Source organism: Castor canadensis, chromosome 10, assembly GCF_047511655.1.
Source record: "Castor canadensis chromosome 10, mCasCan1.hap1v2, whole genome shotgun sequence".
Lineage (NCBI taxonomy): Eukaryota > Metazoa > Chordata > Mammalia > Rodentia > Castoridae > Castor > Castor canadensis.
Genome location: NC_133395.1, coordinates 89,439,068 through 89,466,944, shown reverse-complemented (window position 1 = coordinate 89,466,944; position 27,877 = coordinate 89,439,068). Strand labels below are relative to the sequence as shown.

At 67.2% G+C, this 27,877-nt stretch overlaps 12 non-coding genes across 12 annotated transcripts; all 12 read right to left on the bottom strand.

The window, feature by feature from the left end:
- Positions 1 to 860: 860 nt before the first annotated feature.
- LOC141412686 (5S ribosomal RNA) lies at positions 861 to 979 on the bottom strand. The gene has a single exon (XR_012437528.1). It is a non-coding gene; the product is annotated as a 5S ribosomal RNA (ribosomal RNA).
- A 2,139-nt stretch (positions 980 to 3,118) lies between these two features.
- Positions 3,119 to 3,237, bottom strand: LOC141412702 (5S ribosomal RNA). Its single transcript, XR_012437544.1, has one exon. It is a non-coding gene; the product is annotated as a 5S ribosomal RNA (ribosomal RNA).
- A 2,162-nt stretch (positions 3,238 to 5,399) lies between these two features.
- Positions 5,400 to 5,518, bottom strand: LOC141412685 (5S ribosomal RNA). The gene has a single exon (XR_012437527.1). It is a non-coding gene; the product is annotated as a 5S ribosomal RNA (ribosomal RNA).
- Positions 5,519 to 7,657: 2,139 nt separating this feature from the next.
- Positions 7,658 to 7,775, bottom strand: LOC141413019 (5S ribosomal RNA). The gene has a single exon (XR_012437861.1). It is a non-coding gene; the product is annotated as a 5S ribosomal RNA (ribosomal RNA).
- Positions 7,776 to 9,935: 2,160 nt separating this feature from the next.
- LOC141412684 (5S ribosomal RNA) lies at positions 9,936 to 10,054 on the bottom strand. Its single transcript, XR_012437526.1, has one exon. It is a non-coding gene; the product is annotated as a 5S ribosomal RNA (ribosomal RNA).
- Positions 10,055 to 12,208: 2,154 nt separating this feature from the next.
- Positions 12,209 to 12,327, bottom strand: LOC141413502 (5S ribosomal RNA). The gene has a single exon (XR_012438293.1). It is a non-coding gene; the product is annotated as a 5S ribosomal RNA (ribosomal RNA).
- A 2,156-nt stretch (positions 12,328 to 14,483) lies between these two features.
- LOC141412223 (5S ribosomal RNA) lies at positions 14,484 to 14,602 on the bottom strand. The gene has a single exon (XR_012437062.1). It is a non-coding gene; the product is annotated as a 5S ribosomal RNA (ribosomal RNA).
- A 2,158-nt stretch (positions 14,603 to 16,760) lies between these two features.
- LOC141412683 (5S ribosomal RNA) lies at positions 16,761 to 16,879 on the bottom strand. Its single transcript, XR_012437525.1, has one exon. It is a non-coding gene; the product is annotated as a 5S ribosomal RNA (ribosomal RNA).
- A 2,142-nt stretch (positions 16,880 to 19,021) lies between these two features.
- LOC141413491 (5S ribosomal RNA) lies at positions 19,022 to 19,140 on the bottom strand. Its single transcript, XR_012438282.1, has one exon. It is a non-coding gene; the product is annotated as a 5S ribosomal RNA (ribosomal RNA).
- A 2,151-nt stretch (positions 19,141 to 21,291) lies between these two features.
- On the bottom strand, positions 21,292 to 21,410 carry LOC141412222 (5S ribosomal RNA). The gene has a single exon (XR_012437061.1). It is a non-coding gene; the product is annotated as a 5S ribosomal RNA (ribosomal RNA).
- A 2,153-nt stretch (positions 21,411 to 23,563) lies between these two features.
- Positions 23,564 to 23,682, bottom strand: LOC141412538 (5S ribosomal RNA). The gene has a single exon (XR_012437380.1). It is a non-coding gene; the product is annotated as a 5S ribosomal RNA (ribosomal RNA).
- Positions 23,683 to 25,841: 2,159 nt separating this feature from the next.
- Positions 25,842 to 25,960, bottom strand: LOC141412220 (5S ribosomal RNA). The gene has a single exon (XR_012437059.1). It is a non-coding gene; the product is annotated as a 5S ribosomal RNA (ribosomal RNA).
- Between the last annotated feature and the right edge of the window lie 1,917 nt (positions 25,961 to 27,877).

Below are 27,877 nucleotides of genomic sequence, written 5' to 3'. Positions count from 1 at the left end.
GCCTGATTGCGTTGGGCATACATTGCAGAAGGTGGGTTTTCCAAGGCGGAGCAGAGGGTCCCGGCACCTGAGGTTGTCCACGGGGAGAATGTCTGTTCCACGGGGGCAAGCGGTCCCTTCCGTCGTGCCCAAGCCGATGTGACCCCGAAGGCCCGGTGGCCCCGGTCCTTGAGCTGACTGAGGAGTGCTTTGAGACCCGGAGGGTGGCACAGGCGACTGGGCGCCAGCGGCGGCCCTCCCTCCCTTTGAGCGGGACGGGGAGCTGCCGCTGGCATCCGGAGCTCTGGCGGCCTGCGCCCTCTGTCCCTGTGACCGCAGGCTCTGCCGTGGGAGGCGGGATCCCACGTAGAGGTCGCGCGCTGGCTACCCTGTCTTGGGTTGAGCGACGGATCGCGACGTGGAGCAGCACCCGACTGAGGCTCCCTGCTTCTCTGTCCCCTGGCGTCTTGCCCTGGACCCAGTGCACCACCTTGTGGCGAGCCCAGGTGTGGCGCGTCCCGCTGTGGGGCCTGCTGGGGTGCAGGACCCACTTTCTCATGGCTTCCGCACGTCCCTCCCCGCCCGCCTGGAGGGCAGTTGGGGAGCGGTCCCCAACGTGGCCTGGGACCAACCTCGCTGGTGACCCGTGTCGCGGGCGCGCGCCCCAGGAGAGTGTGGGGAGGGGAGAGGATTCGGGGACGTAGCTGTGAGGATTCGGTGTGCGTGGGTCTGGCGGGTGGCCCGGACGGGGTCGGGGTCGTGGTCACGGTGGGTCGTTGTGGTGGTGGTGGTGGTGGTGGTGCTGGGGGTGGTGGTGGTGGTGGGGTGGTGGTGGCGAAGTCCACGAAGACAAAAGGAGCAGCGAGGGAGGGAGGAGCAAAAGCCTACAGCACCCGGTATTCCCAGGCGGTCTGCCATCCAAGTACTAACCAGGCCCGACCCTGCTTAGCTTCCGAGATCAGACGAGATCGGGCGCGTTCAGGGTGGTATGGCCGTAGACGCTAGCCGCCGCCTCCGGGAGCCCCAAGAGCCTGCCGAGGGCCCCGGCGTGCGTCTCCACGCTGCTCTCCTGGCACGGCTGGGAGTCCGGGTGGGGGCTGGCAGCCCGGGGCCAGCGGCCAGAGGCCCCGCGCGCCTGCTCGGGCAGCCGGTCTCGCCCAGGTGGCCGCTGGGTGGCTTTCTTCCCGAGGTGTCCTGCTGCCAGGACGAGGGTCAAGTTTTCTCGGGGGAAAATTTCTCAGTGCTCTCGGGCGCTTGTTCTTCTGGGAATGTTCACTGCTGTGGCCAAGGCGGGGGACGCACAGCTCGGGCCAGGGCAAGCAGCCGCCCTCCTCCGTCGCCTCCTGGAGCCGTATCCTTGGGTGGGTGCGTGGCTCCCAGCGGAGGTCTCGGGGACCCTTCCGGTCCTCGTCGTCCGGAAAGCGCCACTGCCCCTCCAGCCCATCAGGAAAACGGCAGCCGCGCCCTTCGCCGACCCGCTCCGCCCTCCTCCACGCTCAGGGCCTGGGGCTGCGGGGCTGAATCGTGAGGCTTTCCAGCCCAGGACTTCACCTCTGGCCCCTTTCACACCCGGGATCTTGGGAAGAAGAAACAAAACCAAACACAGCCAAAGCCATCTCCTCCGACCCGGGGCCCCTCCACATCCCGTCCGATCCCGGGTTCCTGCCGGCCTCCCCGGGCGTTTCTCCCAGGCAGGCCTTCGCGGCCACTACACAGGGCTGAGCACTCGAGTCCTCGGGCGTCACGGGGCCCGCGGCCACACCAAGCACGCACGACTCCCGGGTCTCGTCAGCTCCTGGGTGCCCTGGGCCTCTTCCCTGTGCCGCTGCTGGGTCTTGTGCCCCTGCTTGGCCTCCTTCAGACCCGGCCCCGTGCAATGCGGCCACGTGCTACAGGATCGTGCCAGCAGAACTGGACCTGGCTGAGCCCCGTACCCACCCTCCTGCCATCCCTGGCCCTGCTAGCAAATGGCAGAGATCCTCTGGCCTCCGAGCCCAGACAAAAATCCTGATGCAGTTGGCCGAGGGGCCGCAAACCAAGGCTTCGCTTGTTCCCGCTCAGGCCCCAGCCATACCCTCTTGTCCTTCGGCTGCTCGTGTGTGGGGTGGGGGAGAGGAGGGTGCGTCCCCGTGCGTGCGTGCGTGGTCTGGGTGTCTCTGCGTGGTGTGTGTGTGTGTGTGTGTGTGTGTTAGATGCCGTGCCTGGTGTAGGTGGGGAAGAGCAAGCCCTCACGCACAGAGCCCCATCACACACTGGGGCCGGGCCGAGGGGGTCAATCTGCTCGGCCTGATTGCGTTGGGCATACATTGCAGAAGGTGGGTTTTCCAAGGCGGAGCAGAGGGTCCCGGCACCTGAGGTTGTCCGCGGGGAGAATGTCTGTTCCACGGGGGCAAGCGTTCCCTTCCGTCGTGCCCAAGCCCATGTGACCCCGAAGGCCAGGTGGCTCCGGTCCTTGAGCTGACTGAGGAGTGCTTTGAGACCCGGAGGGTGGCACAGGCGACTGGGCGCCAGCGGCGGCCCTCCCTCCCTTTGAGCGGGACGGGGAGCTGCCGCTGGCATCCGGAGCTCTGGCGGCCTGCGCCCTCTGTCCCTGTGACCGCAGGCTCTGCCGTGGGAGGCGGGATCCCACGTAGAGGTCGCGCGCTGGCTGCCCTGTCTTGGGTTGAGCGACGGAGCGCGACGTGGAGCAGCACCCGACTGAGGCTCCCTGCTTCTCGGTCAACTGGCGTCTTGCCCTGGACCCAGTGCACCACCTTGTGGCGAGCCCAGGTGTGGCGCTTCCCGCTGTGGGGACCGCTGGGGTGCAGGACCCACTTTCTCATGGCTTCCGCACGTCCCTCCCCGCCCGCCTGGAGGGAAGTTGGGGAGCGGTCCCCAACGTGGCCTGGGACCAACCTCGCTGGTGACCCGTGTCGCGGGCGCGCGCCCCAGGAGAGTGTCGGGAGGGGAGAGGATTCGGGGACGTAGCTGTGAGGATTCGGTGTGCGTGGGTCTGGCGGGTGGCCCGGACGGGGTCGGGGTCGTGGTCACGGTGGGTCGTTGTGGTGGTGGTGGTGGTGGTGCTGGGGTGGTGGTGGTGGTGGGGGGTGGTGGCGAAGTCCCCGAAGACAAAAGGAGCAGCGAGGGAGGGAGGAGCAAAAGCCTACAGCACCCGGTATTCCCAGGCGGTCTCCCATCCAAGTACTAACCAGGCCCGACCCTGCTTAGCTTCCGAGATCAGACAAGATCGGGCGCGTTCAGGGTGGTATGGCCGTAGACGCTAGCCGCCGCCTCCGGGAGCCCCAAGAACCTGCCGATGGCCCCGGCGTGCGTCTCCACGCTGCTCTCCTGGCACGGCTGGGAGTCCGGGTGGGGGCTGGCAGCCCGGGGCCAGCGGCCAGAGGCCCCGCGCGCCTGCTCGGGCAGCCGGTCTCGCCCAGGTGGCCGCTGGGTGGCTTTCTTCCCGAGGTGTCCTGCTGCCAGGACGAGGGTCAAGTTTTCTCGGGGGAAAATTTCTCAGTGCTCTCGGGCGCTTGTTCTTCTGGGAATGTTCACTGCTGTGGCCAAGGCGGGGGACGCACAGCTCGGGCCAGGGCAAGCAGCCGCCCTCCTCTGTCGCCTCCTGGAGCCGTATCCTTGGGTGGGTGCGTGGCTCCCAGCGGAGGTTTCGGGGACCCTTCCGGTCCTCTTCGTCCGGAAAGCGCCACTGCCCCTCCAGCCCATCAGGAAAACGGCAGCCGCGCCCTTCGCCGACCCGCTCCGCCCTCCTCCACACTCAGGGCCTGGGGCTGCGGGGCTGAATCGTGAGGCTTTCCAGCCCAGGACTTCACCTCTGGCCCCTTTCACACCCGGGATCTTGGGAAGAAGAAACAAAACCAAACACAGCCAAAGCCATCTCCTCCGACCCGGGGCCCCTCCACATCCCTTCCGATCCCGGGTTCCTGCCGGCCTCCCGGGGCGTTTCTCCCAGGCAGGCCTTCGCGGCCACTACACGAGGCTGAGCACTCGAGTCCTCGGGCGTCACGGGGCCCGCGGCCACGCCAAGCACGCACGACTCCCGGGTCTCGTCTGCTCCTGGTTGCCCTGGGCCTCTTCCCTGTGCCGCTGCTGGGTCTTGTGCCTCTGCTTGGCCTCCTTCAGACCCGGCCCCGTGCTACGCGGCCACGTGCTACAGGATCGTGCCAGCAGAACTGGCCCTGGCTGAGCCCCGTAGCCACCCTCCTGCCATCGCTGGCCCTGCTAGCAAATGGCAGAGATCCTCTGGCCTCCGAGCCCAGACAAAAATCCTGATGCAGTTGGCCGAGGGGCCGCAAACCAAGGCTTCTCTTGTTCCCGCTCAGGCCCCAGCCATACCCTCTTGTCCTTCGGCTGCTCGTGTGTGGGGTGGGGGAGAGGAGGGTGCGTCCCCGTGCGTGCGTGCGTGGTCTGGGTGTCTCTGCGTGGTGTGTGTGTGTGTGTGTGTGTGTGTGTGTGTGTGTGTGTGTGTTAGATGCCGTGCCTGGTGTAGGTGGGGAAGAGCAAGCCCTCACGCACAGAGCCCCATCACACACTGGGGCCGGGCCGAGGGGGTCAATCTGCTCGGCCTGATTGCGTTGGGCATACATTGCAGAAGGTGGGTTTTCCAAGGTGGAGCAGAGGGTCCCGGCACCTGAGGTTGTCCACGGGGAGAATGTCTGTTCCACGGGGGCAAGCGGTCCCTTCCGTCGTGCCCAAGCCCATGTGACCCCGAAGGCCAGGTGGCCCCGGTCCTTGAGCTGACTGAGGAGTGCTTTGAGACCCGGAGGGTGGCACAGGCGACTGGGCGCCAGCGGCGGCCCTCCCTCCCTTTGAGCGGGACGGGGATCTGCCGCTGGCATCCGGAGCTCTGGCGGCCTGCGCCCTCTGTCCCTGTGACCGCAGGCTCTGCCGTGGGAGGCGGGATCCCACGTAGAGGTCGCGCGCTGGCTACCCTGTCTTGGGTTGAGCGACGGATCGCGACGTGGAGCAGCACCCGACTGAGGCTCCCTGCTTCTCTGTCCCCTGGCGTCTTGCCCTGGACCCAGTGCACCACCTTGTGGCGAGCCCAGGTGTGGCGCGTCCCGCTGTGGGGCCCGCTGGGGTGCAGGACCCACTTTCTCATGGCTTCCGCACGTCCCTCCCCGCCCGCCTGGAGGGCAGTTGGGGAGCGGTCCCCAACGTGGCCTGGGACCAACCTCGCTGGTGACCCGTGTCGCGGGCGCGCGCCCCAGGAGAGTGTGGGGAGGGGAGAGGATTCGGGGACGTAGCTGTGAGGATTCGGTGTGCGTGGGTCTGGCGGGTGGCCCGGACGGGGTCGGGGTCGTGGTCACGGTGGGTCGTTGTGGTGGTGGTGGTGGTGGTGGTGCTGGGGGTGGTGGTGGTGGTGGGGTGGTGGTGGCGAAGTCCACGAAGACAAAAGGAGCAGCGAGGGAGGGAGGAGCAAAAGCCTACAGCACCCGGTATTCCCAGGCGGTCTGCCATCCAAGTACTAACCAGGCCCGACCCTGCTTAGCTTCCGAGATCAGACGAGATCGGGCGCGTTCAGGGTGGTATGGCCGTAGACGCTAGCCGCCGCCTCCGGGAGCCCCAAGAGCCTGCCGAGGGCCCCGGCGTGCGTCTCCACGCTGCTCTCCTGGCACGGCTGGGAGTCCGGGTGGGGGCTGGCAGCCCGGGGCCAGCGGCCAGAGGCCCCGCGCGCCTGCTCGGGCAGCCGGTCTCGCCCAGGTGGCCGCTGGGTGGCTTTCTTCCCGAGGTGTCCTGCTGCCAGGACGAGGGTCAAGTTTTCTCGGGGGAAAATTTCTCAGTGCTCTCGGGCGCTTGTTCTTCTGGGAATGTTCACTGCTGTGGCCAAGGCGGGGGACGCACAGCTCGGGCCAGGGCAAGCAGCCGCCCTCCTCCGTCGCCTCCTGGAGCCGTATCCTTGGGTGGGTGCGTGGCTCCCAGCGGAGGTCTCGGGGACCCTTCCGGTCCTCGTCGTCCAGAAAGCGCCACTGCCCCTCCAGCCCATCAGGAAAACGGCAGCCGCGCCCTTCGCCGACCCGCTCCGCCCTCCTCCACGCTCAGGGCCTGGGGCTGCGGGGCTGAATCGTGAGGCTTTCCAGCCCAGGACTTCACCTCTGGCCCCTTTCACACCCGGGATCTTGGGAAGAAGAAACAAAACCAAACACAGCCAAAGCCATCTCCTCCGACCCGGGGCCCCTCCACATCCCTTCCGATCCCGGGTTCCTGCCGGCCTCCCCGGGCGTTTCTCCCAGGCAGGCCTTCGCGGCCACTACACAGGGCTGAGCACTCGAGTCCTCGGGCGTCACGGGGCCCGCGGCCACACCAAGCACGCACGACTCCCGGGTCTCGTCAGCTCCTGGGTGCCCTGGGCCTCTTCCCTGTGCCGCTGCTGGGTCTTGTGCCCCTGCTTGGCCTCCTTCAGACCCGGCCCCGTGCAACGCGGCCACGTGCTACAGGATCGTGCCAGCAGAACTGGACCTGGCTGAGCCCCGTACCCACCCTCCTGCCATCCCTGGCCCTGCTAGCAAATGGCAGAGATCCTCTGGCCTCCGAGCCCAGACAAAAATCCTGATGCAGTTGGCCGAGGGGCCGCAAACCAAGGCTTCGCTTGTTCCCGCTCAGGCCCCAGCCATACCCTCTTGTCCTTCGGCTGCTCGTGTGTGGGGTGGGGGAGAGGAGGGTGCGTCCCCGTGCGTGCGTGCGTGGTCTGGGTGTCTCTGCGTGGTGTGTGTGTGTGTGTGTGTGTGTGTTAGATGCCGTGCCTGGTGTAGGTGGGGAAGAGCAAGCCCTCACGCACAGAGCCCCATCACACACTGGGGCCGGGACGAGGGGGTCAATCTGCTCGGCCTGATTGCGTTGGGCATACATTGCAGAAGGTGGGTTTTCCAAGGCGGAGCAGAGGGTCCCGGCACCTGAGGTTGTCCACGGGGAGAATGTCTGTTCCACGGGGGCAAGCGTTCCCTTCCGTCGTGCCCAAGCCCATGTGACCCCGAAGGCCAGGTGGCTCCGGTGCTTGAGCTGACTGAGGAGTGCTTTGAGACCCGGAGGGTGGCACAGGTGACTGGGCGCCAGCGGCGGCCCTCCCTCCCTTTGAGCGGGACGGGGAGCTGCCGCTGGCATCCGGAGCTCTGGCGGCCTGCGCCCTCTGTCCCTGTGACCGCAGGCTCTGCCGTGGGAGGCGGGATCCCACGTAGAGGTCGCGCGCTGGCTGCCCTGTCTTGGGTTGAGCGACGGAGCGCGACGTGGAGCAGCACCCGACTGAGGCTCCCTGCTTCTCGGTCCCCTGGCGTCTTGCCCTGGACCCAGTGCACCACCTTGTGGCGAGCCCAGGTGTGGCGCTTCCCGCTGTGGGGACCGCTGGGGTGCAGGACCCACTTTCTCATGGCTTCCGCACGTCCCTCCCCGCCCGCCTGGAGGGAAGTTGGGGAGCGGTCCCCAACGTGGCCTGGGACCAACCTCGCTGGTGACCCGTGTCGCGGGCGCGCGCCCCAGGAGAGTGTCGGGAGGGGAGAGGATTCGGGGACGTAGCTGTGAGGATTCGGTGTGCGTGGGTCTGGCGGGTGGCCCGGACGGGGTCGGGGTCGTGGTCACGGTGGGTCGTTGTGGTGGTGGTGGTGGTGGTGCTGGGGTGGTGGTGGTGGTGGGGGGTGGTGGCGAAGTCCCCGAAGACAAAAGGAGCAGCGAGGGAGGGAGGAGCAAAAGCCTACAGCACCCGGTATTCCCAGGCGGTCTCCCATCCAAGTACTAACCAGGCCGACCCTGCTTAGCTTCCGAGATCAGACAAGATCGGGCGCGTTCAGGGTGGTATGGCCGTAGACGCTAGCCGCCGCCTCCGGGAGCCCCAAGAACCTGCCGATGGCCCCGGCGTGCGTCTCCACGCTGCTCTCCTGGCACGGCTGGGAGTCCGGGTGGGGGCTGGCAGCCCGGGGCCAGCGGCCAGAGGCCCCGCGCGCCTGCTCGGGCAGCCGGTCTCGCCCAGGTGGCCGCTGGGTGGCTTTCTTCCCGAGGTGTCCTGCTGCCAGGACGAGGGTCAAGTTTTCTCGGGGGAAAATTTCTCAGTGCTCTCGGGCGCTTGTTCTTCTGGGAATCTTCACTGCTGTGGCCAAGGCGGGGGACGCACAGCTCGGGCCAGGGCAAGCAGCCGCCCTCCTCCGTCGCCTCCTGGAGCCGTATCCTTGGGTGGGTGCGTGGCTCCCAGCGGAGGTCTCGGGGACCCTTCCGGTCCTCTTCGTCCGGAAAGCGCCACTGCCCCTCCAGCCCATCAGGAAAACGGCAGCCGCGCCCTTCGCCGACCCGCTCCGCCCTCCTCCACACTCAGGGCCTGGGGCTGCGGGGCTGAATCGTGAGGCTTTCCAGCCCAGGACTTCACCTCTGGCCCCTTTCACACCCGGGATCTTGGGAAGAAGAAACAAAACCAAACACAGCCAAAGCCATCTCCTCCGACCCGGGGCCCCTCCACATCCCTTCCGATCCCGGGTTCCTGCCGGCCTCCCGGGGCGTTTCTCCCAGGCAGGCCTTCGCGGCCACTACACGGGGCTGAGCACTCGAGTCCTCGGGCGTCACGGGGCCCGCGGCCACGCCAAGCACGCACGACTCCCGGGTCTCGTCTGCTCCTGGGTGCCCTGGGCCTCTTCCCTGTGCCGCTGCTGGGTCTTGTGCCTCTGCTTGGCCTCCTTCAGACCCGGCCCCGTGCTACGCGGCCACGTGCTACAGGATCGTGCCAGCAGAACTGGCCCTGGCTGAGCCCCGTAGCCACCCTCCTGCCATCCCTGGCCCTGCTAGCAAATGGCAGAGATCCTCTGGCCTCAGAGCCCAGACAAAAATCCTGATGCAGTTGGCCGAGGGGCCGCAAACCAAGGCTTCTCTTGTTCCCGCTCAGGCCCCAGCCATACCCTCTTGTCCTTCGGCTGCTCGTGTGTGGGGTGGGGGAGAGGAGGGTGCGTCCCCGTGCGTGCGTGCGTGGTCTGGGTGTCTCTGCGTGGTGTGTGTGTGTGTGTGTGTGTGTGTGTGTGTGTGTGTGTGTTAGATGCCGTGCCTGGTGTAGGTGGGGAAGAGCAAGCCCTCACGCACAGAGCCCCATCACACACTGGGGCCGGGCCGAGGGGGTCAATCTGCTCGGCCTGATTGCGTTGGGCATACATTGCAGAAGGTGGGTTTTCCAAGGCGGAGCAGAGGGTCCCGGCACCTGAGGTTGTCCACGGGGAGAATGTCTGTTCCACGGGGGCAAGCGGTCCCTTCCGTCGTGCCCAAGCCGATGTGACCCCGAAGGCCAGGTGGCCCCGGTCCTTGAGCTGACTGAGGAGTGCTTTGAGACCCGGAGGGTGGCACAGGCGACTGGGCGCCAGCGGCGGCCCTCCCTCCCTTTGAGCGGGACGGGGAGCTGCCGCTGGCATCCGGAGCTCTGGCGGCCTGCGCCCTCTGTCCCTGTGACCGCAGGCTCTGCCGTGGGAGGCGGGATCCCACGTAGAGGTCGCGCGCTGTCTACCCTGTCTTGGGTTGAGCGACGGATCGCGACGTGGAGCAGCACCCGACTGAGGCTCCCTGCTTCTCTGTCCCCTGGCGTCTTGCCCTGGACCCAGTGCACCACCTTGTGGCGAGCCCAGGTGTGGCGCGTCCCGCTGTGGGGCCCGCTGGGGTGCAGGACCCACTTTCTCATGGCTTCCGCACGTCCCTCCCCGCCCGCCTGGAGGGCAGTTGGGGAGCGGTCCCCAACGTGGCCTGGGACCAACCTCGCTGGTGACCCGTGTCGCGGGCGCGCGCCCCAGGAGAGTGTGGGGAGGGGAGAGGATTCGGGGACGTAGCTGTGAGGATTGGGTGTGCGTGGGTCTGGCGGGTGGCCCGGACGGGGTCGGGGTCGTGGTCACGGTGGGTCGTTGTGGTGGTGGTGGTGGTGGTGGTGCTGGGGGTGGTGGTGGTGGTGGGGTGGTGGTGGCGAAGTCCACGAAGACAAAAGGAGCAGCGAGGGAGGGAGGAGCAAAAGCCTACAGCACCCGGTATTCCCAGGCGGTCTGCCATCCAAGTACTAACCAGGCCCGACCCTGCTTAGCTTCCGAGATCAGACGAGATCGGGCGCGTTCAGGGTGGTATGGCCGTAGACGCTAGCCGCCGCGTCCGGGAGCCCCAAGAGCCTGCCGAGGGCCCCGGCGTGCGTCTCCACGCTGCTCTCCTGGCACGGCTGGGAGTCCGGGTGGGGGCTGGCAGCCCGGGGCCAGCGGCCAGAGGCCCCGCGCGCCTGCTCGGGCAGCCGGTCTCGCCCAGGTGGCCGCTGGGTGGCTTTCTTCCCGAGGTGTCCTGCTGCCAGGACGAGGGTCAAGTTTTCTCGGGGGAAAATTTCTCAGTGCTCTCGTACGCTTGTTCTTCTGGGAATGTTCACTGCTGTGGCCAAGTCGGGGGACGCACAGCTCGGGCCAGGGCAAGCAGCCGCCCTCCTCCGTCGCCTCCTGGAGCCGTATCCTTGGGTGGGTGCGTGGCTCCCAGCGGAGGTCTCGGGGACCCTTCCGGTCCTCTTCGTCCGGAAAGCGCCACTGCCCCTCCAGCCCATCAGGAAAACGGCAGCCGCGCCCTTCGCCGACCCGCTCCGCCCTCCTCCACGCTCAGGGCCTGGGGCTGCGGGGCTGAATCGTGAGGCTTTCCAGCCCAGGACTTCACCTCTGGCCCCTTTCACACCCGGGATCTTGGGAAGAAGAAACAAAACCAAACACAGCCAAAGCCATCTCCTCCGACCCGGGGCCCCTCCACATCCCTTCCGATCCCGGGTTCCTGCCGGCCTCCCCGGGCGTTTCTCCCAGGCAGGCCTTCGCGGCCACTACACAGGGCTGAGCACTCGAGTCCTCGGGCGTCACGGGGCCCGCGGCCACGCCAAGCACGCACGACTCCCGGGTCTCGTCTGCTCCTGGGTGCCCTGGGCCTCTTCCCTGTGCCGCTGCTGGGTCTTGTGCCCCTGCTTGGCCTCCTTCAGACCCGGCCCCGTGCTACGCGGCCACGGGCTACAGGATCGTGCCAGCAGAACTGGCCCTGGCTGAGCCCCGTACCCACCCTCCTGCCATCCCTGGCCCTGCTAGCAAATGGCAGAGATCCTCTGGCCTCCGAGCCCAGACAAAAATCCTGATGCAGTTGGCCGAGGGGCCGCAAACCAAGGCTTCGCTTGTTCCCGCTCAGGCCCCAGCCATACCCTCTTGTCCTTCGGCTGCTCGTGTGTGGGGTGGGGGAGAGGAGGGTGCGTCCCCGTGCGTGCGTGCGTGGTCTGGGTGTCTCTGCGTGGTGTGTGTGTGTGTGTGTGTGTGTGTGTGTGTGTGTGTGTTAGATGCCGTGCCTGGTGTAGGTGGGGAAGAGCAAGCCCTCACGCACAGAGCCCCATCACACACTGGGGCCAGGCCGAGGGGGTCAATCTGCTCGGCCTGATTGCGTTGGGCATACATTGCAGAAGGTGGGTTTTCCAAGGCGGAGCAGAGGGTCCCGGAACCTGAGGTTGTCCACGGGGAGAATGTCTGTTCCACGGGTGCAAGCGTTCCCTTCCGTCGTGCCCAAGCCCATGTGACCCCGAAGGCCAGGTGGCTCCGGTCCTTGAGCTGACTGAGGAGTGCTTTGAGACCCGGAGGGTGGCACAGGCGACTGGGCGCCAGCGGCGGCCCTCCCTCCCTTTGAGCGGGACGGGGAGCTGCCGCTGGCATCCGGAGCTCTGGCGGCCTGCGCCCTCTGTCCCTGTGACCGCAGGCTCTGCCGTGGGAGGCGGGATCCCACGTAGAGGTCGCGCGCTGGCTGCCCTGTCTTGGGTTGAGCGACGGAGCGCGACGTGGAGCAGCACCCGACTGAGGCTCCCTGCTTCTTTGTCCCCTGGCGTCTTGCCCTGGACCCAGTGCACCACCTTGTGGCGAGCCCAGGTGTGGCGCATCCCGCTGTGGGGCCCACTGGGGTGCAGGACCCACTTTCTCATGGCTTCCGCACGTCCCTCCCCGCCCGCCTGGAGGGCAGTTGGGGAGCGGTCCCCAACGTGGCCTGGGACCAACCTCGCTGGTGACCCGTGTCGCGGGCACGCGCCCCAGGAGAGTGTGGGGAGGGGAGAGGATTCTGGGACATAGCTGTGAGGATTCGGTGTGCGTGGTTCTGGCGGGTGGCCCGGACGGGGTCGGGGTCGTGGTCACGGTGGGTCGTTGTGGTGGTGGTGGTGGTGGTGCTGGGGGTGGTGGTGGTGGTGGGGGGTGGTGGCGAAGTCCCCGAAGACAAAAGGAGCAGCGAGGGAGGGAGGAGCAAAAGCCTACAGCACCCGGTATTCCCAGGCGGTCTCCCATCCTAGTACTAACCAGGCCCGACCCTGCTTAGCTTCCGAGATCAGACGAGATCGGGCGCGTTCAGGGTGGTATGGCCGTAGACGCTAGCCGCCGCCTCCGGGAGCCCCAAGAGCCTGCCGAGGGCCCCGGCGTGCGTCTCCACGCTGCTCTCCTGGCACGGCTGGGAGTCCGGGTGGGGGCTGGCAGCCCGGGGCCAGCGGCCAGAGGTCCCGCGTGCCTACTCGGGCAGCCGGTCTCACCCAGGTGGCCGCTGGGTGGCTTTCTTCCCGAGGTGTCCTGCTGCCAGGACGAGGGTCAAGTTTTCTCGGGGGAAAATTTCTCAGTGCTCTCGGGCGCTTGTTCTTCTAGGAATGTTCACTGCTGTGGCCAAGGCGGGGGACGCACAGCTCGGGCCAGGGCAAGCAGCCGCCCTCCTCCGTCGCCTCCTGGAGCCGTATCCTGGGGTGGGTGCGTGGCTCCCAGCGGAGGTCTCGGGGACCCTTCCGGTCCTCTTCGTCCGGAAAGCGCCACTGCCCCTCCAGCCCATCAGGAAAACGGCAGCCGCGCCCTTCGCCGACCCGCTCCGCCCTCCTCCACACTCAGGGCCTGGGGCTGCGGGGCTGAATCGTGAGGCTTTCCAGCCCAGGACTTCACCTCTGGCCCCTTTCACACCCGGGATCTTGGGAAGAAGAAACAAAACCAAACACAGCCAAAGCCATCTCCTCCGACCCGGGGCCCCTCCACATCCCTTCCGATCCCGGGTTCCTGCCGGCCTCCCGGGGCGTTTCTCCCAGGCAGGCCTTCGCGGCCACTACACGGGGCTGAGCACTCGAGTCCTCGGGCGTCACGGGGCCCGCGGCCACGCCAAGCACGCACGACTCCCGGGTCTCGTCTGCTCCTGGGTGCCCTGGGCCTCTTCCCTGTGCCGCTGCTGGGTCTTGTGCCCCTGCTTGGCCTCCTTCAGACCCGGCCCCGTGCTACACGGCCACGTGCTACAGGATCGTGCCAGCAGAACTGGCCCTGGCTGAGCCCCGTACCCACCCTCCTGCCATCCCTGGCCCTGCTAGCAAATGGCAGAGATCCTCTGGCCTCCGAGCCCAGACAAAAATCCTGATGCAGTTGGCCGAGGGGCCGCAAACCAAGGCTTCGCTTGTTCCCGCTCAGGCCCCAGCCATACCCTCTTGTCCTTCGGCTGCTCGTGTGTGGGGTGGGGGAGAGGAGGGTGCGTCCCCGTGCGTGCGTGCCTGGTCTGGGTGTCTCTGTGTGGTGTGTGTGTGTGTGTGTGTGTGTGTGTGTGTGTGTGTGTGTTAGATGCCGTGCCTGGTGTAGGTGGTTAAGAGCAAGCCCTCACGCACAGAGCCCCATCACACACTGGGGCCGGGCCGAGGGGGTCAATCTGCTCGGCCTGATTGCGTTGGGCATACATTGCAGAAGGTGGGTTTTCCAAGGCGGAGCAGAGGGTCCCGGCACCTGAGGTTGTCCACGGGGAGAATGTCTGTTCCACGGGGGCAAGCGGTCCCTTCCGTGGTGCCCAAGCCCATGTGACCCCGAAGGCCAGGTAGCCCCGGTCCTTGAGCTGACTGAGGAGTGCTTTGAGACCCGGAGGGTGGCACAGGCGACTGGGCGCCAGCGGCGGCCCTCCCTCCCTTTGAGCGGGACGGGGAGCTGCCGCTGGCATCCGGAGCTCTGGCGGCCTGCGCCCTCTGTCCCTGTGACCGCAGGCTCTGCTGTGGGAGGCGGGATCCCACGTAGAGGTCGCGCGCTGGCTGCCCTGTCTTGGGTTGAGCGACGGAGAGCGACGTGGAGCAGCACCCGACTGAGGCTCCCTGCTTCTCTGTCGCCTGGCGTCTTGCCCTGGACCCAGTGCACCACCTTGTGGCGAGCCCAGGTGTGGCGCGTCCCGCTGTGGGGCCCGCTGGGGTGCAGGACCCACTTTCTCATGGCTTCCGCACGTCCCTCCCCGCCCGCCTGGAGGGCAGTTGGGGAGCGGTCCCCAACGTGGCCTGGGACCAACCTCGCTGGTGACCCGTGTCGCGGGCGCGCGCCCCAGGAGAGTGTGGGGAGGGGAGAGGATTCGGGGACGTAGCTGTGAGGATTCGGTGTGCGTGGGTCTGGCGGGTGGCCCGGACGGGGTCGGGGTCGTGGTCACGGTGGGTCGTTGTGGTGGTGGTGGTGGTGGTGCTGGGGGTGGTGGTGGTGGGGGGGGGTGGTGGCGAAGTCCCCGAAGACAAAAGGAGCAGCGAGGGAGGGAGGAGCAAAAGCCTACAGCACCCGGTATTCCCAGGCGGTCTCCCATCCAAGTACTAACCAGGCCCGACCCTGCTTAGCTTCCGAGATCAGACGAGATCGGGCGCGTTCAGGGTGGTATGGCCGTAGACGCTAGCCGCCGCCTCCGGGAGCCCCAAGAGCCTGCCGAGGGCCCCGGCGTGCGTCTCCACGCTGCTCTCCTGGCACGGCTGGGAGTCCGGGTGGGGGCTGGCAGCCCGGGGCCAGCGGCCAGAGGCCCCACGCGCCTGCTCGGGCAGCCGGTCTCGCCCAGGTGGCCGCTGGGTGGCTTTCTTCCCGAGGTGTCCTGCTGCCAGGACGAGGGTCAAGTTTTCTCTGGGGAAAATTTCTCAGTGCTCTCGGGCGCTTGTTCTTCTGGGAATGTTCACTGCTGTGGCCAAGGCGGGGGACGCACAGCTCGGGCCAGGGCAAGCAGCCGCCCTCCTCCGTCGCCTCCTGGAGCCATATCCTTGGGTGGGTGCGTGGCTCCCAGCGGAGGTCTCGGGGACCCTTCCGGTCCTCTTCGTCTGGAAAGCGCCACTGCCCCTCCAGCCCATCAGGAAAACGGCAGCCGCGCCCTTCGCCGACCCGCTCCGCCCTCCTCCACACTCAGGGCCTGGGGCTGCGGGGCTGAATCGTGAGGCTTTCCAGCCCAGGACTTCACCTCTGGCCCCTTTCACACCCGGGATCTTGGGAAGAAGAAACAAAACCAAACACAGACAAAGCCATCTCCTCCGACCCGGGGCCCCTCCACATCCCTTCCGATCCCGGGTTCCTGCCGGCCTCCCGGGGCGTTTCTCCCAGGCAGGCCTTCGCGGCCACTACACGGGGCTGAGCACTCGAGTCCTCGGGCGTCACGGGGCCCGTGGCCACGCCAAGCACGCACGACTCCCGGGTCTCGTCTGCTCCTGGGTGCCCTGGGCCTCTTCCCTGTGCCGCTGCTGGGTCTTGTGCCCCTGCTTGGCCTCCGTCAGACCCGGCCCCGTGTTACGCGGCCACGTGCTACAGGATCGTGCCAGCAGAACTGGCCCTGGCTGAGCCCCGTACCCACCCTCCTGCCATCCCTGGCCCTGCTAGCAAATGGCAGAGATCCTCTGGCCTCCGAGCCCAGACAAAAATCCTGATGCAGTTGGCCGAGGGGCCGCAAACCAAGGCTTCTCTTGTTCCCGCTCAGGCCCCAGCCATACCCTCTTGTCCTTCGGCTGCTCGTGTGTGGGGTGGGGGAGAGGAGGGTGCGTCCCCGTGCGTGCGTGCGTGGTCTGGGTGTCTCTGCGTGGTGTGTGTGTGTGTGTGTGTGTGTGTGTGTGTGTGTGTGTTAGATGCCGTGCCTGGTGTAGGTGGGGAAGAGCAAGCCCTCACGCACAGAGCCCCATCACACACTGGGGCCGGGCCGAGGGGGTCAATCTGCTCGGCCTGATTGCGTTGGGCATACATTGCAGAAGGTGGGTTTTCCAAGGCGGAGCAGAGGGTCCCGGCACCTGAGGTTGTCCACGGGGAGAATGTCTGTTCCACGGGGGCAAGCGGTCCCTTCCGTCGTGCCCAAGCCGATGTGACCCCGAAGGCCAGGTGGCCCCGGTCCTTGAGCTGACTGAGGAGTGCTTTGAGACCCGGAGGGTGGCACAGGCGACTGGGCGCCAGCGGCGGCCCTCCCTCCCTTTGAGCGGGACGGGGAGCTGCCGCTGGCATCCGGAGCTCTGGCGGCCTGCGCCCTCTGTCCCTGTGACCGCAGGCTCTGCCGTGGGAGGCGGGATCCCACGTAGAGGTCGCGCGCTGTCTACCCTGTCTTGGGTTGAGCGACGGATCGCGACGTGGAGCAGCACCCGACTGAGGCTCCCTGCTTCTCTGTCCCCTGGCGTCTTGCCCTGGACCCAGTGCACCACCTTGTGGCGAGCCCAGGTGTGGCGCGTCCCGCTGTGGGGCCCGCTGGGGTGCAGGACCCACTTTCTCATGGCTTCCGCACGTCCCTCCCCGCCCGCCTGGAGGGCAGTTGGGGAGCGGTCCCCAACGTGGCCTGGGACCAACCTCGCTGGTGACCCGTGTCGCGGGCGCGCGCCCCAGGAGAGTGTGGGGAGGGGAGAGGACTCGGGGACGTAGCTGTGAGGATTCGGTGTGCGTGGGTCTGGCGGGTGGCCCGGACGGGGTCGGGGTCGTGGTCACGGTGGGTCGTTGTGGTGGTGGTGGTGGTGGTGGTGCTGGGGGTGGTGGTGGTGGTGGGGTGGTGGTGGCGAAGTCCACGAAGACAAAAGGAGCAGCGAGGGAGGGAGGAGCAAAAGCCTACAGCACCCGGTATTCCCAGGCGGTCTGCCATCCAAGTACTAACCAGGCCCGACCCTGCTTAGCTTCCGAGATCAGACGAGATCGGGCGCGTTCAGGGTGGTATGGCCGTAGACGCTAGCCGCCGCGTCCGGGAGCCCCAAGAGCCTGCCGAGGGCCCCGGCGTGCGTCTCCACGCTGCTCTCCTGGCACGGCTGGGAGTCCGGGTGGGGGCTGGCAGCCCGGGGCCAGCGGCCAGAGGCCCCGCGCGCCTGCTCGGGCAGCCGGTCTCGCCCAGGTGGCCGCTGGGTGGCTTTCTTCCCGAGGTGTCCTGCTGCCAGGACGAGGGTCAAGTTTTCTCGGGGGAAAATTTCTCAGTGCTCTCGGGCGCTTGTTCTTCTGGGAATGTTCACTGCTGTGGCCAAGGCGGGGGACGCACAGCTCGGGCCAGGGCAAGCAGCCGCCCTCCTCCGTCGCCTCCTGGAGCCGTATCCTTGGGTGGGTGCGTGGCTCCCAGCGGAGGTCTCGGGGACCCTTCCGGTCCTCGTCGTCCGGAAAGCGCCACTGCCCCTCCAGCCCATCAGGAAAACGGCAGCCGCGCCCTTCGCCGACCCGCTCCGCCCTCCTCCACGCTCAGGGCCTGGGGCTGCGGGGCTGAATCGTGAGGCTTTCCAGCCCAGGACTTCACCTCTGGCCCCTTTCACACCCGGGATCTTGGGAAGAAGAAACAAAACCAAACACAGCCAAAGCCATCTCCTCCGACCCGGGGCCCCTCCACATCCCTTCCGATCCCGGGTTCCTGCCGGCCTCCCCGGGCGTTTCTCCCAGGCAGGCCTTCGCAGCCACTACACAGGGCTGAGCACTCGAGTCCTCGGGCGTCACGGGGCCCGCGGCCACGCCAAGCACGCACGACTCCTGGGTCTCGTCAGCTCCTGGGTGCCCTGGGCCTCTTCCCTGTGCCGCTGCTGGGTCTTGTGCCCCTGCTTGGCCTCCTTCAGACCCGGCCCCGTGCAACGCGGCCACGTGCTACAGGATCGTGCCAGCAGAACTGGACCTGGCTGAGCCCCGTACCCACCCTCCTGCCATCCCTGGCCCTGCTAGCAAATGGCAGAGATCCTCTGGCCTCCGAGCCCAGACAAAAATCCTGATGCAGTTGGCCGAGGGGCCGCAAACCAAGGCTTCGCTTGTTCCCGCTCAGGCCCCAGCCATACCCTCTTGTCCTTCGGCTGCTCGTGTGTGGGGTGGGGGAGAGGAGGGTGCGTCCCCGTGCGTGCGTGCGTGGTCTGGGTGTCTCTGCGTGGTGTGTGTGTGTGTGTGTGTGTGTGTGTTAGATGCCGTGCCTGGTGTAGGTGGGGAAGAGCAAGCCCTCACGCACAGAGCCCCATCACACACTGGGGCCGGGCCGAGGGGGTCAATCTGCTCGGCCTGATTGCGTTGGGCATACATTGCAGAAGGTGGGTTTTCCAAGGCGGAGCAGAGGGTCCCGGCACCTGAGGTTGTCCACGGGGAGAATGTCTGTTCCACGGGGGCAAGCGTTCCCTTCCGTCGTGCCCAAGAACATGTGACCCCGAAGGCCAGGTGGCTCCGGTCCTTGAGCTGACTGAGGAGTGCTTTGAGACCCGGAGGGTGGCACAGGCGACTGGGCGCCAGCGGCGGCCCTCCCTCCCTTTGAGCGGGACGGGGAGCTGCCGCTGGCATCCGGAGCTCTGGCGGCCTGCGCCCTCTGTCCCTGTGACCGCAGGCTCTGCCGTGGGAGGCGGGATCCCACGTAGAGGTCGCGCGCTGGCTGCCCTGTCTTGGGTTGAGCGACGGAGCGCGACGTGGAGCAGCACCCGACTGAGGCTCCCTGCTTCTCGGTCCCCTGGCGTCTTGCCCTGGACCCAGTGCACCACCTTGTGGCGAGCCCAGGTGTGGCGCTTCCCGCTGTGGGGACCGCTGGGGTGCAGGACCCACTTTCTCATGGCTTCCGCACGTCCCTCCCCGCCCGCCTGGAGGGAAGTTGGGGAGCGGTCCCCAACGTGGCCTGGGACCAACCTCGCTGGTGACCCGTGTCGCGGGCGCGCGCCCCAGGAGAGTGTGGGGAGGGGAGAGGATTCTGGGACATAGCTGTGAGGATTCGGTGTGCGTGGTTCTGGCGGGTGGCCCGGATGGGGTCGGGGTCGTGGTCACGGTGGGTCGTTGTGGTGGTGGTGGTGGTGGTGCTGGGGGTGGTGGTGGTGGTGGGGGGTGGTGGCGAAGTCCCCGAAGACAAAAGGAGCAGCGAGGGAGGGAGGAGCAAAAGCCTACAGCACCCGGTATTCCCAGGCGGTCTCCCATCCTAGTACTAACCAGGCCCGACCCTGCTTAGCTTCCGAGATCAGACGAGATCGGGCGCGTTCAGGGTGGTATGGCCGTAGACGCTAGCCGCCGCCTCCGGGAGCCCCAAGAGCCTGCCGAGGGCCCCGGCGTGCGTCTCCACGCTGCTCTCCTGGCACGGCTGGGAGTCCGGGTGGGGGCTGGCAGCCCGGGGCCAGCGGCCAGAGGCCCCGCGCTCCTGCTCGGGCAGCCGGTCTCGCCCAGGTGGCCGCTGGGTGGCTTTCTTCCCGAGGTGTCCTGCTGCCAGGACGAGGGTCAAGTTTTCTCGGGGGAAAATTTCTCAGTGCTCTCGGGCGCTTGTTCTTCTGGGAATGTTCACTGCTGTGGCCAAGGCGGGGGATGCACAGCTCGGGCCAGGGCAAGCAGCCGCCCTCCTCCGTCGCCTCCTGGAGCCGTATCCTTGGGTGGGTGCGTGGCTCCCAGCGGAGGTCTCGGGGACCCTTCCGGTCCTCTTCGTCCGGAAAGCGCCACTGCCCCTCCAGCCCATCAGGAAAACGGCAGCCGCGCCCTTCGCCGACCCGCTCCGCCCTCCTCCACACTCAGGGCCTGGGGCTGCGGGGCTGAATCGTGAGGCTTTCCAGCCCAGGACTTCACCTCTGGCCCCTTTCACACCCGGGATCTTGGGAAGAAGAAACAAAACCAAACACAGCCAAAGCCATCTCCTCCGACCCGGGGCCCCTCCACATCCCTTCCGATCCCGGGTTCCTGCCGGCCTCCCGGGGCGTTTCTCCCAGGCAGGCCTTCACGGCCACTACACGGGGCTGAGCACTAGAGTCCTCGGGCGTCACGGGGCCCGCGGCCACGCCAAGCACGCACGACTCCCGGGTCTCGTCTGCTCCTGGGTGCCCTGGGCCTCTTCCCTGTGCCGCTGCTGGGTCTTGTGCCCCTGCTTGGCCTCCTTCAGACCCGGCCCCGTGCTACGCGGCCACGTGCTACAGGATCGTGCCAGCAGAACTGGCCCTGGCTGAGCCCCGTAGCCACCCTCCTGCCATCCCTGGCCCTGCTAGCAAATGGCAGAGATCCTCTGGCCTCCGAGCCCAAACAAAAATCCTGATGCAGTTGGCCGAGGGGCCGCAAACCAAGGCTTCTCTTGTTCCCGCTCAGGCCCCAGCCATACCCTCTTGTCCTTCGGCTGCTCGTGTGTGGGGTGGGGGAGAGGAGGGTGCGTCCCCGTGCGTGCGTGCGTGGTCTGGGTGTCTCTGCGTGGTGTGTGTGTGTGTGTGTGTGTGTGTGTGTGTGTGTGTTAGATGCCGTGCCTGGTGTAGGTGGGGAAGAGCAAGCCCTCACGCACAGAGCCCCATCACACACTGGGGCCGGGCCGAGGGGGTCAAACTGCTCGGCCTGTTTGCGTTGGGCATACATTGCAGAAGGTGGGTTTTCCAAGGCGGAGCAGAGGGTCCCGGCACCTGAGGTTGTCCACGGGGAGAATGTCTGTTCCACGGGGGCAAGCGGTCCCTTCCGTCGTGCCCAGGCCCATGTGACCCCGAAGGCCAGGTGGCCCCGGTCCTTGAGCTGACTGAGGAGTGCTTTGAGACCCGGAGGGTGGCACAGGCGACTGGGCGCCAGCGGCGGCACTCCCTCCCTTTGAGCGGGACCGGGAGCTGCCGCTGGCATCCGGAGCTCTGGCGGCCTGCGCCCTCTGTCCCTGTGACCGCAGGCTCTGCCGTGGGAGGCGGGATCCCACGTAGAGGTCGCGCGCTGGCTGCCCTGTCTTGGGTTGAGCGACGGAGCGCGACGTGGAGCAGCACCCGACTGAGGCTCCCTGCTTCTCTGTCCCCTGGCGTCTTGCCCTGGACCCAGTGCACCACCTTGTGGCGAGCCCAGGTGTGGCGCGTCCCACTGTGGGGCCCGCTGGGGTGCAGGACCCACTTTCTCATGGCTTCCGCACGTCCCTCCCCGCCCGACTGGAGGGCAGTTGGGGAGCGGTCCCCAACGTGGCCTGGGACCAACCTCGCTGGTGACCCGTGTCGCGGGAGCGCGCATCAGGAGAGTGTGGGGAGGGGAGAGGATTCGGGGACGTAGCTGTGAGGATTCGGTGTGCGTGGGTCTGGCGGGTGGCCCGGACGGGGTCGGGGTCTTGGTCACGGTGGGTCGTTGTGGTGGTGGTGGTGGTGGTGCTGGGGGTGGTGGTGGTGGGGGGGGTTGTGGCGAAGTCCCCGAAGACAAAAGGAGCAGCGAGGGAGGGAGGAGCAAAAGCCTACAGCACCCGGTATTCCCAGGCGGTCTCCCATCCAAGTACTAACCAGGCCCGACCCTGCTTAGCTTCCGAGATCAGACGAGATCGGGCGCGTTCAGGGTGGTATGGCCGTAGACGCTAGCCGCCGCCTCCGGGAGCCCCAAGAGCCTGCCGAGGGCCCCGGCGTGCGTCTCCACGCTGCTCTCCTGGCACGGCTGGGAGTCCGGGTGGGGGCTGGCAGCCCGGGGCCAGCGGCCAGAGGTCCCGCGCGCCTGCTCGGGCAGCCGGTCTCACCCAGGTGGCCGCTGGGTGGCTTTCTTCCCGAGGTGTCCTGCTGCCAGGACGAGGGTCAAGTTTTCTCGGGGGAAAATTTCTCAGTGCTCTCGGGCGCTTGTTCTTCTGGGAATGTTCACTGCTGTGGCCAAGGCGGGGGACGCACAGCTCGGGCCAGGGCAAGCAGCCGCCCTCCTCCGTCGCCTCCTGGAGCCGTATCCTTGGGTGGGTGCGTGGCTCCCAGCGGAGGTCTCGGGGACCCTTCCGGTCCTCTTCGTCCGGAAAGCGCCACTGCCCCTCCAGCCCATCAGGAAAACGGCAGCCGCGCCCTTCGCCGACCCGCTCCGCCCTCCTCCACACTCAGGGCCTGGGGCTGCGGGGCTGAATCGTGAGGCTTTCCAGCCCAGGACTTCACCTCTGGCCCCTTTCACACCCGGGATCTTGGGAAGAAGAAACAAAACCAAACACAGCCAAAGCCATCTCCTCCGACCCGGGGCCCCTCCACATCCCTTCCGATCCCGGGTTCCTGCCGGCCTCCCGGGGCGTTTCTCCCAGGCAGGCCTTCGCGGCCACTACACGGGGCTGAGCACTCGAGTCCTCGGGCGTCACGGGGCCCGCGGCCACGCCAAGCACGCACGACTCCCGGGTCTCGTCTGCTCCTGGGTGCCCTGGGCCTCTTCCCTGTGCCGCTGCTGGGTCTTGTGCCCCTGCTTGGCCTCCTTCAGACCCGGCCCCGTGCTACACGGCCACGTGCTACAGGATCGTGCCAGCAGAACTGGCCCTGGCTGAGCCCCGTACCCACCCTCCTGCCATCCCTGGCCCTGCTAGCAAATGGCAGAGATCCTCTGGCCTCCGAGCCCAGACAAAAATCCTGATGCAGTTGGCCGAGGGGCCGCAAACCAAGGCTTCGCTTGTTCCCGCTCAGGCCCCAGCCATACCCTCTTGTCCTTCGGCTGCTCGTGTGTGGGGTGGGGGAGAGGAGGGTGCGTCCCCGTGCGTGCGTGCCTGGTCTGGGTGTCTCTGTGTGGTGTGTGTGTGTGTGTGTGTGTGTGTGTGTGTGTGTGTGTTAGATGCCATGCCTGGTGTAGGTGGGGAAGAGCAAGCCCTCACGCCCAGAGCCCCATCACACACTGGCGCCGGGCCGAGGGGGTCAATCTGCTCGGCCTGATTGCGTTGGGCATACATTGCAGAAGGTGGGTTTTCCAAGGCGGAGCAGAGGGTCCCGGCACCTGAGGTTGTCCACGGGGAGAATGTCTGTTCCACGGGGGCAAGCGTTCCCTTCCATCGTGCCCAAGCCCATGTGACCCCGAAGGCCAGGTGGCCCCGGTCCTTGAGCTGACTGAGGAGTGCTTTGAGACCCGGAGGGTGGCACAGGCGACTGGGCGCCAGCGGCGGCCCTCCCTCCCTTTGAGCGGGACGGGGAGCTGCCGCTGGCATCCGGAGCTCTGGCGGCCTGCGCCCTCTGTCCCTGTGACCGCAGGCTCTGCCGTGGGAGGCGGGATCCCACGTAGAGGTCGCGCGCTGGCTGCCCTGTCTTGGGTTGAGCGACGGAGCGCGACGTGGAGCAGCACCCGACTGAGGCTCCCTGCTTCACTGTCCCCTGGCGTCTTGCCCTGGACCCAGTGCACCACCTTGTGGCGAGCCCAGGTGTGGCGCGTCCCGCTGTGGGGCCCGCTGGGGTGCAGGACCCACTTTCTCATGGCTTCCGCACGTCCCTCCCCGCCCGCCTGGAGGGCAGTTGGGGAGCGGTCCCCAACGTGGTTGGGACCATCCTCGCTGGTGACCCGTGTCACAGGCGCGCGCCCAAGGAGAGTGTGGGGAGGGGAGAGGATTCGGGGACGTAGCTGTGAGGATTCGGTGTGCGTGGGTCTGGCGGGTGGCCCGGACGGGGTCGGGGTCGTGGTCACGGTGGGTCGTTGTGGTGGTGGTGGTGGTGGTGCTGGGGGTGGTGGTGGTGGTGGGGGGTGGTGGCGAAGACCCCGAAGACAAAAGGAGCAGCGAGGGAGGGAGGAGCAAAAGCCTACAGCACCCGGTATTCCCAGGCGGTCTCCCATCCAAGTACTAACCAGGCCCGACCCTGCTTAGCTTCCGAGATCAGACGAGATCGGGCACGTTCAGGGTGGTATGGCCGTAGACGCTAGCCGCCGCCTCCGGGAGCCCCAAGAGCCTGCCGAGGGCCCCGGCGTGCGTCTCCACGCTGCTCTCCTGGCACGGCTGGGAGTCCGGGTGGGGGCTGGCGGCCCGGGGCCAGCGGCCAGAGGTCCCGCGCGCCTGCTCGGGCAGCCGGTCTCGCCCAGGTGGCCGCTGGGTGGCTTTCTTCCCGAGGTGTCCTGCTGCCAGGACGAGGGTCAAGTTTTCTCGGGGGAAAATTTCTCAGTGCTCTCGGGCGCTTGTTCTTCTGGGAATGTTCACTGCTGTGGCCAAGGTGGGGGACGCACAGCTCGGGCCAGGGCAAGCAGCCGCCCTCCTCCGTCGCCTCCTGTAGCCGTATCCTTGGGTGGGTGCGTGGCTCCCAGCGGAGGTCTCGGGGACCCTTCCGGTCCTCTTTGTCCGGAAAGCGCCACTGCCCCTCCAGCCCATCAGGAAAACGGCAGCCGCGCCCTTCGCCGACCCGCTCCGCCCTCCTCCACACTCAGGGCCTGGGGCTGCGGGGCTGAATCGTGAGGCTTTCCAGCCCAGGACTTCACCTCTGGCCCCTTTCACACCCGGGATCTTGGGAAGAAGAAACAAAACCAAACACAGCCAAAGCCATCTCCTCCGACCCGGGGCCCCTCCACATCCCTTCCGATCCCGGGTTCCTGCCGGCCTCCCGGGGCATTTCTCCCAGGCAGGCCTTCGCGGCCACTACACGGGGCTGAGCACTCGAGTCCTCGGGCGTCACGGGGCCCGCGGCCACGCCAAGCACGCACGACTCCCGGGTCTCGTCTGCTCCTGGGTGCCCTGGGCCTCTTCCCTGTGCCGCTGCTGGGTCTTGTGCCCCTGCTTGGCCTCCTTCAGACCCGGCCCCGTGCTACGCGGCCACGTGCTACAGGATCGTGCCAGCAGAACTGGCCCTGGCTGAGCTCCGTACCCACCCTCCTGCCATCCCTGGCCCTGCTAGCAAATGGCAGAGATCCTCTGGCCTCCGAGCCCAGACAAAAATCCTGATGCAGTTGGCCGAGGGGCCGTAAACCAAGGCTTCGCTTGTTCCCGCTCAGGCCCCAGCCATACCCTCTTGTCCTTCGGCTGCTCGTGTGTGGGGTGGGGGAGAGGAGGGTGCGTCCCCGTGCGTGCGTGCGTGGTCTGGGTGTCTCTGCGTGGTGTGTGTGTGTGTGTGTGTGTGTGTGTGTGTGTGTGTGTGTGTGTTAGATGCCGTGCCTGGTGTAGGTGGGGAAGAGCAAGCCCTCACGCACAGAGCCCCATCACACACTGGGGCCGGGCCGAGGGGGTCAATCTGCTCGGCCTGATTGCGTTGGGCATACATTGCAGAAGGTGGGTTTCCAAGGCGGAGCAGAGGGTCCCGGAACCTGAGGTTGTCCACGGGGAGAATGTCTGTTCCACGGGGGCAAGCGGTCCCTTCCGTCGTGCCCAAGCCCATGTGACCCCGAAGGCCAGGTGGCCCCGGTCCTTGAGCTGAATGAGGAGTGCTTTGAGACCCGGAGGGTGGCACAGGCGACTGGGCGCCAGCGGCGGCCCTCCCTCCCTTTGAGCGGGACGGGGAGCTGCCGCTGGCATCCGGAGCTCTGGCGGCCTGCGCCCTCTGTCCCTGTGACCGCAGGCTCTGCCGTGGGAGGCGGGATCCCACGTAGAGGTCGCGCGCTGGCTGCCCTGTCTTGGGTTGAGCGACGGAGCGCGACGTGGAGCAGCACCCGACTGAGGCTCCCTGCTTCTCTGTCCCCTGGCGTCTTGCCCTGGACCCAGTGCACCACCTTGTGGCGAGCCCAGGTGTGGCGCGTCCCGCAGTGGGGCCCGCTGGGGTGCAGGACCCACTTTCTCATGGCTTCCGCACGTCCCTCCCCGCCCGCCTGGAGGGCAGTTGGGGAGCGGTCCCCAACGTGGCCTGGGACCAACCTCGCTGGTGACCCGTGTCGCGGGCGCACGCCCCAGGAGAGTGTGGGGAGGGGAGAGGATTCGGGGACGTAGCTGTGAGGATTCGGTGTGCGTGGGTCTGGCGGGTGGCCCGGACGGGGTCGGGGTCGTGGTCACGGTGGGTCGTTGTGGTGGTGGTGGTGGTGGTGCTGGGGGTGGTGGTGGTGGGGGGGGGTGGTGGCGAAGTCCCCAAAGACAAAAGGAGCAGCGAGGGAGGGAGGAGCAAAAGCCTACAGCACCCGGTATTCCCAGGCGGTCTCCCATCCAAGTACTAACCAGGCCCGACCCTGCTTAGCTTCCGAGATCAGACGAGATCGGGCGCGTTCAGGGTGGTATGGCCGTAGACGCTACCCGCCGCCTCCGGGAGCCCCAAGAGCCTGCCGAGGGCCCCGGCGTGCGTCTCCACGCTGCTCTCCTGGCACGGCTGGGAGTCCGGGTGGGGGCTGGCAGCCCGGGGCCAGCGGCCAGAGGCCCCGCGCGCCTGCTCGGGCAGCCGGTCTCGCCCAGGTGGCCGCTGGGTGGCTTTCTTCCCGAGGTGTCCTGCTGCCAGGACGAGGGTCAAGTTTTCTCGGGGGAAAATTTCTCAGTGCTCTCGGGCGCTTGTTCTTCTGGGAATGTTCACTGCTGTGGCCAAGGCGGGGGACGCACAGCTCGGGCCAGGGCAAGCAGCCGCCCTCCTCCGTCGCCTCCTGGAGCCGTATCCTTGGGTGGGTGCGTGGCTCCCAGCGGAGGTCTTGGGGACCCTTCCGGTCCTCTTCGTCCGGAAAGCGCCACTGCCCCTCCAGCCCATCAGGAAAACGGCAGCCACGCCCTTCGCCGACCCGCTCCGACCTCCTCCACACTCAGGGCCTGGGGCTGCGGGGCTGAATCATGAGGCTTTCCAGCCCAGGACTTCACCTCTGGCCCCTTTCACACCAGGGATCTTGGGAAGAAGAAACAAAACCAAACACAGCCAAAGCCATCTCCTCCGACCCGGGGCCCCTCCACATCCCTTCCGATCCCGGGTTCCTGCCGGCCTCCCGGGGCGTTTCTCCCAGGCAGGCCTTCGCGGCCACTACACGGGGCTGAGCACTCGAGTCCTCGGGCGTCACGGGGCCCGCGGCCACGCCAAGCACGCACGACTCCCGGGTCTCGTCTGCTCCTGGGTGCCCTGGGCCTCTTCCCTGTGCCGCTGCTGGGTCTTGTGCCCCTGCTTGGCCTCCTTCAGACCCGGCCCCGTGCTACGCGGCCACGTGCTACAGGATCGTGCCAGCAGAACTGGCCCTGGCTGAGCTCCGTACCCACCCTCCTGCCATCCCTGGCCCTGCTAGCAAATGGCAGAGATCCTCTGGCCTCCGAGCCCAGACAAAAATCCTGATGCAGTTGGCCGAGGGGCCGCAAACCAAGGCTTCGCTTGTTCCCGCTCAGGCCCCAGCCATACCCTCTTGTCCTTCGGCTGCTCGTGTGTGGTGTGGGGGAGAGGAGGGTGCGTCCCCGTGCGTGCGTGCGTGGTCTGGGTGTCTCTGCGTGGTGTGTGTGTGTGTGTGTGTGTGTGTGTGTGTGTGTGTTAGATGCCGTGCCTGGTGTAGGTGGGGAAGAGCAAGCCCTCACGCACAGAGCCCCATCACACACTGGGGCCGGGCCGAGGGGGTCAATCTGCTCGGCCTGATTGCGTTGGGCATACATTGCAGAAGGTGGGTTTTCCAAGGCGGAGCAGAGGGTCCCGGCACCTGAGGTTGTCCACGGGGAGAATGTCTGTTCCACGGGGCAAGCGGTCCCTTCCGTCGTGTCCAAGCCCATGTGACCCCCAAGGCCAGGGGGCCCCGGTCCTTGAGCTGACTGAGGAGTGCTTTGAGACCCGGAGGGTGGCACAGGCGACTGGGCGCCAGCTGCGGCCCTCCCTCCATTTGAGCGGGACGGGGAGCTGCCGCTGGCATCCGGAGCTCTGGCGGCCTGCGCCCTCTGTCCCTGTGACCGCAGGCTCTGCCGTGGGAGGCGGGATCCCACGTAGAGGTCGCGCGCTGGCTGCCCTGTCTTTGGGTTGAGCGACGGAGCGCGACGTGGAGCAGCACCCGACTGAGGCTCCCTGCTTCTCTGTCCCCTGGCGTCTTGCCCTGGACCCAGTGCACCACCTTGTGGCGAGCCCAGGTGTGGCGCGTCCCGCTGTGGGGCCCGCTGGGGTGCAGGACCCACTTTCTCATGGCTTCCGCACGTCCCTCCCCGCCCGCCTGGAGGGCAGTTGGGGAGCGGTCCCCAACGTGGCCTGGGACCAACCTCGCTGGTT